Genomic DNA, 13,180 nt, shown 5'->3' with positions numbered 1-13,180 from the left:
AAACCAGTTGGTTTTAAGGTATTAGGTGTTGAAGCACCCCTTAGGATTTACTTGCTCAAGCCTCTCTCTTTGACACAATTCTATCACAAGCATTTAACTAGGATAGTAACTCTTTGAGTTCTTATTTCTTTCTTTTTCTTCCTAGTAATTGATGCTCAGACCCTTTTGTCATTTTTTTTTGCTGCTTCTTGGATCAAAAGATATTTGAGAATCTCCACAATACTTCTTTGAACTCTATTTCCTGCCTATGAGCTCCCATGCAGGTTTTCACAAACATGCAACCTCAATACACAATCATACAACTAGAACCACCACTTCTCTTAATCTTTTGCTTGCCTCAAAACAAATTTTTGACTCCTCAATCATTCTTTTCAAAGAACTGTTCTCTGTTTGCAATTTATGGATCTTGAGTGTAAGCAGATTTTCAAGTGTATGGTACTATGATGTATTTAGCATCTTAGTTATTGAACTTTTAAAGAGATTATGCTAAGCAGACAAGCAGGGGTGCAATATTACTTTCAATCATAACAGTTTTAAATAAAAGACAATCACTTAATAATACAACCTTTTTGAGTTCACTTGCTTTACTCCTTATCATCATCATCGTTGGTCTTTACATCCTTCTTTGCCTCTTTGATTGATGATGCTTAATCCTTCCAAAAATTGAAGTGACTGCCTACAATGAATTTTGAAAGTTGCTTGTCCCCAAGCACTTGAGAAATGTTTAGCATGCATGAATTATTTGTGGGCTTTTGAACTTACTTTGGTGTGAGAACACCAAACTTAGTACCTTGCCAATGGTTCTCATGCATCAAATCAACCATATGTGGAACTTCTTTTTCTTTGCCAAAGGTAATAGAACTAAAAACTAGGAAACAGCAGAATAGTTAACTAGTTTATCTAAATGCTTGAAGCTAGCATTATGCAGAAGGAGAGAATATGTTTTATGATGAGATTTTAATGGAACACCAAACTTAGAATTCTTCATTCTCCCTTATATTGTTTTGGTGTGCAACACCAAACTTAGCTTCTTGCAATATGGATAAAGCTAATTAACCTTTTTATTAAACTAGCTATGAAAAGAAAACTACCTCAGGTTGGGTTGCCTCCCAACAAGCGCTCTTTTATCGTCATTAGCTTGACGGTTGTCCCTCTTTAGGGAGGATGATGATCATAGTGCCTTAATCCTTCCGCTCTCACTGTGAGCTTCCTTCCAGTATCATTCTTGATGATTTCCACATGTTCAAGTGAGAGGATTTTGTTCACTGTGTAGTATCCAGAAAAGTGTGGAGATGTTTCTATTGGTTGGTAAGTTAGCATCACTTTATCCCCTAGTGAAAAGCCTTCAGTGGGGATTTTCTTGTTTCTCCATCCTCTTGGCACTTTCTTCTTGGGACTCTTTTCTTTTTCAGGAGGTAGTTCAGGTTTTGAAGCCTCAATTTTTGGGATGTCCTTGCTGAGAATCTCAAATGCAAGCTTTGGTTGTAGCTTCTCCTCTATTCTTTGAGCTTGTTGCACCATTTCTACCTCTTCCTTTCCTTTCCAGCATGAGCATAAGTGCATTGGGAGTGTCTCATTAGGTGCCTCTTTCAAGTTTGGATTTATGGAATCAATCTTCATACATTCTTTCTCTTGGGTGGAATCTTGCAAATTCTTGAAGACATGGAACACTATATGTTCTTCATGCACCCTTAGCATCAATTCTCCTTTTTCAACATCTATCAATGCCCTGGCAGTAGCTAAGAAAGGTCTCCCTAGGATAATAGGAGTGTTGTCGTCTTCCTCTATGTCTAGGATGACGAAGTCAGCTGGGAGGAAAAATTTGTCCACCTTTACCAATACATTCTCTACTACTCCAAGAGCTTGCTGAATGGATTTGTCCGCCATTTGAAGGGCTATTTTTGTGGGTCTCAATTCATGAATCTGAAGCTTCTTCATCAAGGATAGAGGCATTAGGTTGATGCTTGCACCAAGATCACAAAATGCTTTCTCAATTGTCATGTTGCCTATGGTGCAGGGGATATGAAAGCTCCCTGGGTCCTTCCTCTTCCTTGGTAATCCTTTCTGGATGATGGCACTACATTCCGTAGTCATTACAACCATTTGTCCCTCCTTCAAGGATCTTTTCTTTGTCAACAATTCCTTCATGAACTTTGCATATAATGGCATTTGTTCAAGTGCTTCTATGAAGGGGATGTTGATGTGAAGTGTCTTGAATATCTCCAGGAACTTGGAGTATTGCTTCTCTTTGTTCTCTCCCTTGAATCTTTGAAGATATGGTAGCATTGGTTGATATGCTCTCACTGCCTCTTTCTTAGTTGACTTATCACTTTGTGTAGAGGTTTCTTGCTCCTGCTTTTGCTCCTTCACCTCTTCTTTTAAGCCTTCTTTGTTGTGCTCTTCTTGAGTGATGGCTTCCGTCTCCACCTTCTTACCACTTCTCAGGGTGATTGCTTTACACTCCTCCCATTTTATGGCTTTTCCTGTGTCTCTTGGGTTATCTTCAGTGGTACTAGGGAATGCTCGCTTCTCACCTATCTCTGTGATATGTTTAGCCATTTGTCCCATTTGTCTTTCAAGATTTTTCATAGATACATCTTGGTTTTTGAGTGTCAGGGCTTGATCTTGTCTTGCCATCTCTTGAGTCTTGATGAGTTTCTCCATTAACATCTCTAAGTTAGAGATCCTCTGAGAGTCTGGATGTGGTTGCATGGGAGGTGATGGTTGCTGGTGGAGGTTGTTTGGAGCATTGAGGTGGTTGTTTTGTGAGTTGAATGGAAGTGTGGAAAGGTTATTTTGGTGAGTTTGTGAGTTGTTATGAGGTGGATGATATGTGTTTTGTGAGTTTTTGTATTGGTTAGTGTTACTGGGTGGGTGAATGATTTTGGTTGTTTGTATTGCGGGAATTATTGGAATTGTGGTTTCTCTGCCATGAATTTTGATTGTCACCCCATCTCAGGTTGGGGTGATTTCTCCAAGATGAGTTGTATATGTCACCATGGAAATCATTTTGAGAAGGATTTGAGGTATTATGCATATATTGAACCTGTTCTTGTTGCTGTTCAACATTGCTCGCTTCATTTTGACCCCATTCAATTGAAGGTTGATTTGTGGTGCTCACTGAAGCTAGTTGGAGGCCATCTATTCTCTTAGCCATCATTTCCATTTGTTGCTGGATTTGTTGGTGCATCAACTTGTTCTGTGCCAAGATTGTGTCCACTCCTTCTAGTTCCAATGCACCCTTCTTTTGAATAGGTTGGCGTTGCCTCTGATGAGCAAAGAAGTATTGGTTATTTGTCACCATGTCTATGAGATTCTAAGCTTCTTCGGCTATATTCATCAATTGTAGCGATCCTCCTACAGAGTAATCCAAGGACTCTTGAGATTTTTGAGTCAACCCTTCATAGAAATTTTGAAGTTTATCCCATTCACTGAACATCTCAGGTGGACATTTCCTAATCAGAGCTTTGTATCTTTCCCATGCCTCATACAATGATTTCCCATCCATTTGAGTGAACGTTTTCAACCTGATGATCCTCTGAGGCGGATAGAACTTGGATAGGAATTTATTCACCAGATCATCCCAAGTGTTGATACTTTCTTTGGGAAATGTCTCCAGCCATTGAAATGCCTTGTCCCTTAAAGAAAATGGGAATAATAGCAGCTTGTAAACATCTGGATGCACACCATTTGTCTTGACAGTTTCACATATTCTTAGGAAGACAGATAGGTGTTGAATTAGATCCTCAAGGGGGCCTCCTCCATAGGAACAATTGTTTTGCACGAGAGTGATGAGCTGAGGCTTCAATTCAAAGTTGTTTGCATGAACATTGGGAGCGAGTATACTGCTCCCACAGTGTCTTGGATTTGGGAGAGTGTAAGAATCTAGAACTCTCCTTTGAGGTGGGTTGTTATTGTCGGCAACTCCCTCAGGAGGGTTGTGCGAATTGCCCTCCATGACTTGGTCTTCTCCTTCTGAATCCTCCTCACCAATTATCCCTTTTCCTGTTGCTTCTCTCCTTAACCTTCGGAGGATTCTCTCGTCTTTAGGATTAAATCTCCTTGCCTCTGACATACACAAACACACAAACCAACAACACAAATGAAACACTCTATTACCAGAGTGAAGTTAAAGTTAGCAAAACAAAATATCAAACAGTTAGTGGGCTTTAACAAGGAAAAGAAAAATGCTTAATCTAAACTACCATTCACTTAATCATTGTCAATCTCTTCCAATCCCCGGCAACGGTGCCAAAAATTTGATACGCGAAAATTAGTAATTCACGTATAACCACCGGCAAGTATATCGGGTCGTATCAAGTAATAAAACTCACTAAGAGTGAGGTCGATCCCACGGAGATTGGTAGATTAAGCAACTTTAGTTAAATGGTAAATTTAGTCAAGCAAACATGGTTTTGATTTCATGAAATTTGATTTTTGAATGTAATTGCGGAAAGTTAAATGACAAAGAATTTAAAGAACTAGAATAAAGAAGAACAATGAAAGTAAATAACTAAAACTTAAATGACATTAAAGATAACTTGCAAGAAAGTAAAGATTGCGGAATTATAAAGAGCAGAAAAGTAAACTGCAAGATATAGAAAACAGAATGTAATTGGCAAGAAAGATAAATTGCAAGAAGATAAAATGGAATTGGGTAATGGGTATTTAAAGAACTAAAGAACAAAATAGATGAGAATTAATGATGGAGAGATCATTAGGGATCAGAGATGCAAATTCTCATGAATTGATGTTGATCAATTCCTTCTCAATCATGGGTATAGATCCATGGCAGATTGTGGGTAATTGAGTCCTAATCTGTTAGTAACTCAATTTCTCTCAACACAACCAATTGCCACTCTCGTGATCTAATTGTTCATGAGAAGAGATGAAGTTTAATTTCTAATCCAAGCCACACAACTTCCAGAATCTCAACTAAGGGAGGTTACATCTCACATACTAACCCAAAGTGTATGGATTAAAGAAATCATGAAAGGATGAACTCTAAACTGAATTATGTAGCTCCTTTCTCAAGTTCACCACATAATTCATATAGATTCAATCCCTCTCTCGATGGTGATTAAATCTGTGAAGAACAAGAGTTTCCTCTTAGATGAACCACTTGAATTGAGAAGGAAAAGAAAAGTTATCAACCCATTCAAATGAGCAGAGCTCCTCCCCCTAATGAAAATGGGGTTTAGTGAATCATAGCTCTAAATTCAACAACAAATGCAAAAGTAAACATTAAAATTTAGTAGTAAAGAATATTGAAGAATGAAGAAGAAGTTCTTGAAAACTGAAATTCAAATTTTCCAAAAGAAAACAAAATAGAGGACGGGTAGAAGCAGTAAAACAGAAAATGCTAGTTTTAAAATGTAAAAGTCTAAGTGTAAAAAGTAAAAGTGTCCCCCCAGCGTTCCCCAAAAGTACAAAACTATTCTCTATTTATACTATTCCTAAAACTCTTTGAAATTCTCCTTTTGGGTTAGCAATTTGGGCCTTGCTCTTGTTGATTTTGCTTCATGAAAGAACTCTTGTCAAACAGAGGAAACAGGGCTCATTCTCATAGCTCTGGTCCAATGGCCTGGCATTGTTGCCCAAGTTATTGGCAAAACATGCCAGTGACAACGTGCATGGCACTTTCCTGGGAGTGGGGCATGGTGCTTGGGCGTTGTTGTCCAAGTTGTTGCCCAAGTTGTTGCCCAAACACTTGGCCCTTTCTGCCTTTTTGAACTCAGTTTTGATGCCCAAAGTTGCCTCTGGTTTGAGCTTCAATTTTGTGCTCCACTATAGACTATGATATATGGTTGGAAAGATCTTGATGTCTACTTTCTAACGCATTTGGAAGCATCTCAATTGGATCTCTATAGCCCAAGTTATGTTCCATTGAAGAAGGCAAGGTCAGGCTACCTGGCATTGTTGCCCAAGTTGTTGGCAAAACACGCCAGCAACAACGCCCTTAGTCTCTGAGGCTCTAAATGAAGCCAGCTTTTGAAGATTCAAATGAACTCCAATCCTATGCTATGATATATGGTTGGAAAGCTCTTGATGTCTACTTTCCAATGCCACTAAAATCACCTCATTTGGAGTTTTCTAGCTCAAGATATTCTCCTTTGAAGAGTACAAGGTCAAGCTACCTGGCGTTGTTGGCAAAACACGCCAGGAATAACGTGCATGCCTTCTCCTCCATTTTGCATGGGCGTTGTTGCCCAAGTTATTGGCAAAACATGCCAGGAACAATGTGCATGACTTCTCCTCCATTTTGCATGGGCGTTGTTGCCCAAGTTATTGGCAAAACACGCCAGGAACAACGTGCATGCTTCTCCTTTGGTAGCTTCCTGGCGTTGTTGCCCAAGTTATTGGCAAAACACGCATTCCTGGCATTGTTGCCCATGTTATTGGCAAAACACGCCAGGAACAACGCCCAAGCCTTCTTCTCCCTGGTAGCTTGATTTGTTGGGTGTTGTTGCTGGAGTTGTTGCTGAACATGCAGCCAACAACGCCCCTTCTTCCTCCTGGTAGCTTGAGTTGTTGGGCGTTGTTGCTGGAGTTGTTGCTGAACATGCAGCCAACAATGCCCCTTCTTCCTCCTTGCTGCACACACATTGCTATGTTCCCAATCTCTCTTGCTCCAATTCTTGCTCCATTGCCTTCTTGCTTCATCACCTAACATAAACCAAAGAATTTTCCTCAAAGTTTTGCCATCTTATGCAATAATTTTCAAGGGAATCATTCACACCAACTTGTTTATAAACTCCTTGAATTATTTGTATGGATTATACCAAATTTCACCTAGTTCTTGGTTCATGAATGCATGGAGGTGAAACTCATTAAAATGCTTGTTTATTTCAAAGAAAATGAATGAAACTAAGCTAAAACTACTTAAACTAACTAGCTAAAATAGCAAAGATGCAAACGCATCACATATGACCCCAGAGTCCTTCTCGGTTGTTCATTTCAACTTAAGTCCATGATGGAGAAAAGGAAATTGATATGAATTGTAAATAAAATATATTTTTATTTTTTTATTAAAAAATGAATAATAAAAAGAATAAAATAAGAAAAAAAATAAAATAAAGTAATTAAAAATTAAAATATAGATTTCGGAATGTAAAAAAAAGGAGAATAAATTCGAAGACCAAATTAATTGCTTAATTAAGAAGATTTGAAAAACTTTGGATATGATTTTTGAAAAAGATTTTGAATTTTGAAATTTCAAAACTAAGATAAGATAGAATAAAAAGTTTTAAAAAAAAATCTGAATTTTTAAAGGAGAATTCGAAAATTGATTAAAATAAAGAGAAAAGATATTTTTGAATTTAATGAAGAAAGAGAAAAACAGTAAAAATGACACCAAACTTAAATTTTTAGATCAAAATAAAGGAAACAAACAGGAAAACTTTGAATATCACGATGAACGCTAAGAACAACTTTTGAAAAAACTTTAAGAAAATAGAAACACAAAGGACACCAAACTTAAAAATTTTTATATTCTGAGCACTAATAATTCGAAAAAAATTAAAAGAAAAATAAAATCATGCAATTGACACCAAACTTAAAATATGAAACTAAACTCAAACAGAAAAACTCAATTATTAGTTTATAAAAAAATTTCGAAAAAATTAAAAAGAGAAAATAAGGATTTAAAAAAAGTTTCAACCAAAAACAATAATAGAAAATGCAATTTCAGTGACTCTAAACTAAAAAGATAAATTTTTTCTAATATAAGCAACAAAATAAACCGTCAGTTGTCCAAACTCGAACAATCCCCGGCAACGGTGCCAAAAACTTGGTGCACGAATTGTAAATCACACTTTTCACAACTCGTACCACTAACCAGCAAGTGCACTGGGTCGTCCAAGTAATACCGTACGTGAGTAAGGTCGATCCCACGGAGATTGTCGGCTTGAAGCAAGCTATGGTTATTTTGTAATTCTTAGTCAGGAAATTAATAATAAAAATGGTTGGGTTTATGAAGAGTAATTAACATAAAATAAATAATACTTGTTGTGCAGTAATGGAGAACAGCTTGAGGTTTTGGAGATGCTCTGTCTTCTGAATATCCGCTTTTCTACTGTCTTCTTCTTCACACACGCAAGACTCCTTCCATGGCAAGCTGTATGTTGGTGGATCACCGTTGTCAGTGGCTACCTTCCGTCCTCTCAGTGAAAATGGTCCAAATGCGCTGACACCGCACGACTAATCATCTGTCGGTTCTCACTCATGTTGGAATAGGATCCATTGATCCTTTTGCGTCTGTCACTACGCCCAGCACTCGTGAGTTTGAAGCTCGTCACAGTCATCCCATCCCAGATCCTACTCGGAATACCACAGACAAGGTTTAGACTTTCCAGATCTCAAGAATGGCCGCCAATAATTCTAGCCTATACCACGAAGACTCTGATCTCACGGATTCGAATGCTCTGTTGTCAGGAGATGCAATCAAACACGTGAACCAGGAATCAAAGAGATACATACTCAATCTAAGGTAGAACGGAAGTGGTTGTCAGGCACGCGTTCATAGGTTGAGAATGGTGACGAGTGTCACGGATCATCACATTCATCATGGTTAAGTACGAGTGAATATCTTAGAACAGAAACAAGCATGTTTGAATAGAAAATAGAAGTAATTGCATTAATTCATCGAGACACAGCAGAGCTCCTCACCCCCAATCATGGGGTTTAGAGACTCATGCCGTCAGAAATACAATATGAAATGTGTAAAATGTCATGAGGTGCAAAATAAATCTCTAAAAGTAGTTTTTATACTAAGCTAGTGACCTAGGTTTACAGAAATTGAGTAGACTAAGATAGATAGCGTAGAAATCCACTTCCGGGGCCCACTTGATGTGTGCTTAGGCTGAGCATTGAAGCTTCCATGTGTAGAGACTTTTTTTGGAGTTAAACACCAGGTTGTAGCCTGTTTCTGGCATTTAACTCTGATTTGCAACCTGTTTCTGGCGTTTAACGCCAGAATAGGGTAAAGAATTGGCGTTAAACGCCAATTTGCATCGTCAAAGTGTGGGCAAAGTATGGACTATTATATATTGCTGGAAAGCCCTGGATATCTACTTTCCAACACTAATGAGAGCGCACCAATTGGGCTTCTGTAGCTCCAGAAAATCCATTTTGAGTATAGCGAGGTCAGAATCCAACAGCCTCTGCAGTTCTTTTTCAGCCTCTAAATCAGATTTTTGCTCAGGTCCCTCAATTTCAGCTAGAAAACACATGAAATCACAGAAAAACACACAAACTCATAGTAAAGTCCAGAAATGTGATTTTTGCATAAAAACTAATAAAAACATAGTAAAAACTAACTAAATCATACTAAAAACTACCTAAAAACAATGCCAAAAAGCGTATAAATTATCCGCTCATCAGTCCTCTCTTGCTTGCCCCTTCTATATGAGATCTAGGACATCGAATTTTGGCCTCCAATCCCCTCAATTCGTGAGTCACGTGACTTTTTAATAAAGTCACGCATTGGTACTTGTGCGTACGTACAGATGTGTGCATATGCACACTCTGAAATGCTTTTTTTTGTTTTCTCCATGTTTCCTCCCAATTTTTATGCTTCTCTTCCACTCTTATCAAGCCATTCCTACCTATTACACCTGAAATCACTCATAAAAATCATCAAGATATCGAATGGAATAAAAGTGGAATAAAATTGATTAAATTAAGCACAAAAGAGCATGTTTTCACAATTAGACATAATTTAGAGAGAAAACACAAAAGTATGCTATTTAAATGAATAAATGTGTGTTTATATGATGAATTTCACTCAACTCAATCCAAAATTTATCATCAAATCATCAAATATGGATTCATCAATATACATCCGAGTACACAGCTCTCCCCAAATATTTACTACAATAAACTAGAAGCAAGCTAAAAAATATATATATAATCAAACTAAGCAAAGTGAAATGTAATGAAATACCAACAAATATTCACAGAAGACATAACGACTAAAAACTATAAAATAGTACAAAGTATTTAGAAAGAGAAATTTACGCCCCAAAATTGCGGATCCTCCCCCACACTTAATCATTGCACGGTCTTCCATGCATGCACACAATCTGGGAGGTAAAGACGATGAGGCTCCACCTTCAGCTGTTGGGTATTGGTGCTCAAGTTGGCCATCTTCATCATCTTCCTCCACAGCCGGCTCAGGTGATACTACTGGAAATGGCCCAGGATCTCTTCCTTCTATCTTTGCCACCAACCAGTCGAAATGCCTTTGATCAAGGCGCTCATTTTGGCAAACATCTTGTAATAGATCCTGGACCATGTCATAAAGAGGCCGAGAAAAAGGCATGGGTGTTGATGAAGGTGGTGTTCTTGATGATGATGTGGGCTCAGGTACTTTCCTCTTGTTGGATGTCTTATTTGCCGACCTATCCAAATCTCCATATGGAATGAACTGGTGGCCTGTCGGGATCCTGAACATGACATCTATAGGTCTCCTCTCTACCCCAGCTGTTGTGACAAATCTCACCACTAGCGATGGGAAGGGGATGTTGAACTTCATCTTTCGAATTACCTTCTATATTGACTCGTGAACTGATGCGTGAGCATCTTGCCTATCTTTTCCTAGTGAATTTGCACCTAAATTGTTGAATTTAATTAAGAATTAATTATATTTTAGCCACTATAGATGCTATTTTGAGTTTTGTGCAATTTTATTTAATTTAGGTAGCATTCGGATGGATTTGATGAAGTTTCTGCAGAGAAAGAGAAGAAGCCAAGGAGATGACCAGCGAATACCGACGCGGACGCATGGCTCACGCGACCGCGCGGAATGGAGGAAATCGCAATGATGCGATCGCGTGCCTGATGCGAACGCGTGGACTGGAATCTGCACAAATGACGCGAACGCGTGGACGACGCGGATGCGTCACATGCGCCACGTGCAGAAAATGCAGAAAAACGCTGGGGGCGATTTCTGGGCTATTTTAACTCAGTTTCCAGCCCATAAAATATAGATTAGAAGCTGCAGAATGGACAAAGCAAGTGGTCCCCATCCATCAACTGAAGATCTGTTAATTAATTCAAATTTAAATTCAAATCTTAAATTAGGAAAAGATATTATTTTAATTTTTAATTTTAGATATTAGATTTTAAATTTATTAGGATTAGTTATAAAAAGGGAGAAACTTTTCTTCCTTTGTAGAGAGGTCCTGGGGGAGATTACACCTCATCCCATCAGGGGAACATAACTGACAATCCTAATTTTCTCTCTTTTCTATGAGCAACTAATCCTCCATTGTTAAGGTTAGGAGCTCTGTCTATTGTATGGATTGATAATATTATTTTTCTATTTTAATTCATGTTTTGATTTATATTTCAATAATTGTTTTCGTTCTTTATTTTATGAATTTGGGTGGAACGGAAGTATGACCCATGTTCTATTTGAGTTCTTGTAAAACTTGGAAAAGCTCTTTACTTGAACAATAGCTTGAAAACATATTATCCTGAATTTCTAATTGTTTGTATTTAACGGGATACGTGACATATAATCCCTTTATCTTTGAATAATTAGGATTCTTGTGGCATATAAACTAGGATTCGATCATCACCCTCTAATTGGAATTAATTGACCAAGGAATTGGCAGTTGATAAATTTTAGAGGAGACTAGGAAGGTCTAAGGAATTAGGGTCTAGTCATAAATAGTTTGCCATGAATTAAATCTTACATGATTAAAATTAGTTAATAAGAAAAGTCAATCCAGAAAATAGATAACTCTAAAACCTTAACCTTTTTCTCTATATTTTATTCCCAATTTATTTATCTGCCTGTCTTTAATATTTTTAATATTGTTTAATATCTTTTGAACTTCCAAACATTATTTTCTGTTTGTCTAACTAATCCTATCAAGCGCTATTGTTGCTTAATCCATCAATCCTCGTGGGATCGACCCTTACTCACGTAAGGTATTACTTGGTACGACCCGGTGCACTTGCCGGTTTGTAAGTGTGGTTGTAAATACCGCACCAAGTTTTTGGCGCCGTTGCCGGGGATTGATTGTGATTAACAACTATTAGTTGTTTGATTGTTTAGATTAGGCGTTTTAAATTTAATTTTATTTAAATATTATTTTATTATTTTTCAAAAAAAATATTTTTCTTGTTTTTCGTTAGCTGTTACGTTTTCTTTTTTTATTATTTAATAAAAAAATTTAAAAAAATTTCTTTTTCTTTACGTTTTATTTTTCTTTTCCGTTACAATTTTTTTCTTTTGTTCCTGCCCCCTTCCCTGTTCCTTCTTTTTCGTTTCTTCTTTTTTGTTTTGTTTAAAAAAATAAAAAAAATAAAAAAAATAATAAGAAAAAAATAATTTAATACTAATATTTTTTTTTAATTTCTGAAATTAAGTTTGGTGTCCCGTAGTAAATTTTCTTTTAAAAATATTTTTTTAATACTAATATTTTTTTTTGTTTAATTTCTTTTTTTTAGTTGACTTTTTTTATTTACTTGAATTCTTCTTTTATTTTTAGTTTTTTTTTTTCAAAAAAAAATAAAATAAATAAATAAATTTTCTTTCTTCTTTGCTTTTCTGTTTACCACATGGTGCGTTTAATCCTTTTTGGTGTTTTGTGCTAAGGAAAAATAATGGAGAGAGATCATATGGGTTACTACTCACACCCGAGTAGTGATTCATATCTTTATGAATGGGGAAACCACCCAAATTTTAGTTGGCAAAGTCAAAATCAAAGAAACTTCAATGCTCCATGTTCCAACTATCAAGAACCACCATCCCCATATCCATACCAAGAACCACCTCCTCTCTATCCATATCAAGAACCATCATCTTTCTACCCATATCAAGAGCCACTATCTTCCTATTCATACCAAGAACCATCCTCTTTTTACACTTATCAAGAACCATCACCTCCTTCTTATTCATCTCAAATACCATCGGATCTTGAGCTTCTCATGAAAGAATGTTTACATGATATAAAGACAAGTGTCAAAAATATAGAGAAGCATATGCAGTCGATTATCAAGTACCAGGAAGAGGAACAAGCAAATTCCTTCCCAAAAGATACAATGCAAGATCCTATGGAAGAAAGTGAGGAAATCAATCAAAGGAGTTTATACTCCAGTGAACTAGAGAACTTTCCATCCTCACACATGGAAGAAGAGGATACAAAAACAAAGGAGGAAGATGCACCCA

This window comes from Arachis ipaensis, chromosome B6, assembly GCF_059453495.1.
Source record: "Arachis ipaensis isolate K30076 ecotype BB chromosome B6, ASM5945349v1, whole genome shotgun sequence".
NCBI lineage: Eukaryota > Viridiplantae > Streptophyta > Magnoliopsida > Fabales > Fabaceae > Arachis > Arachis ipaensis.
Note: the sequence above shows the minus strand (reverse complement) of the source record.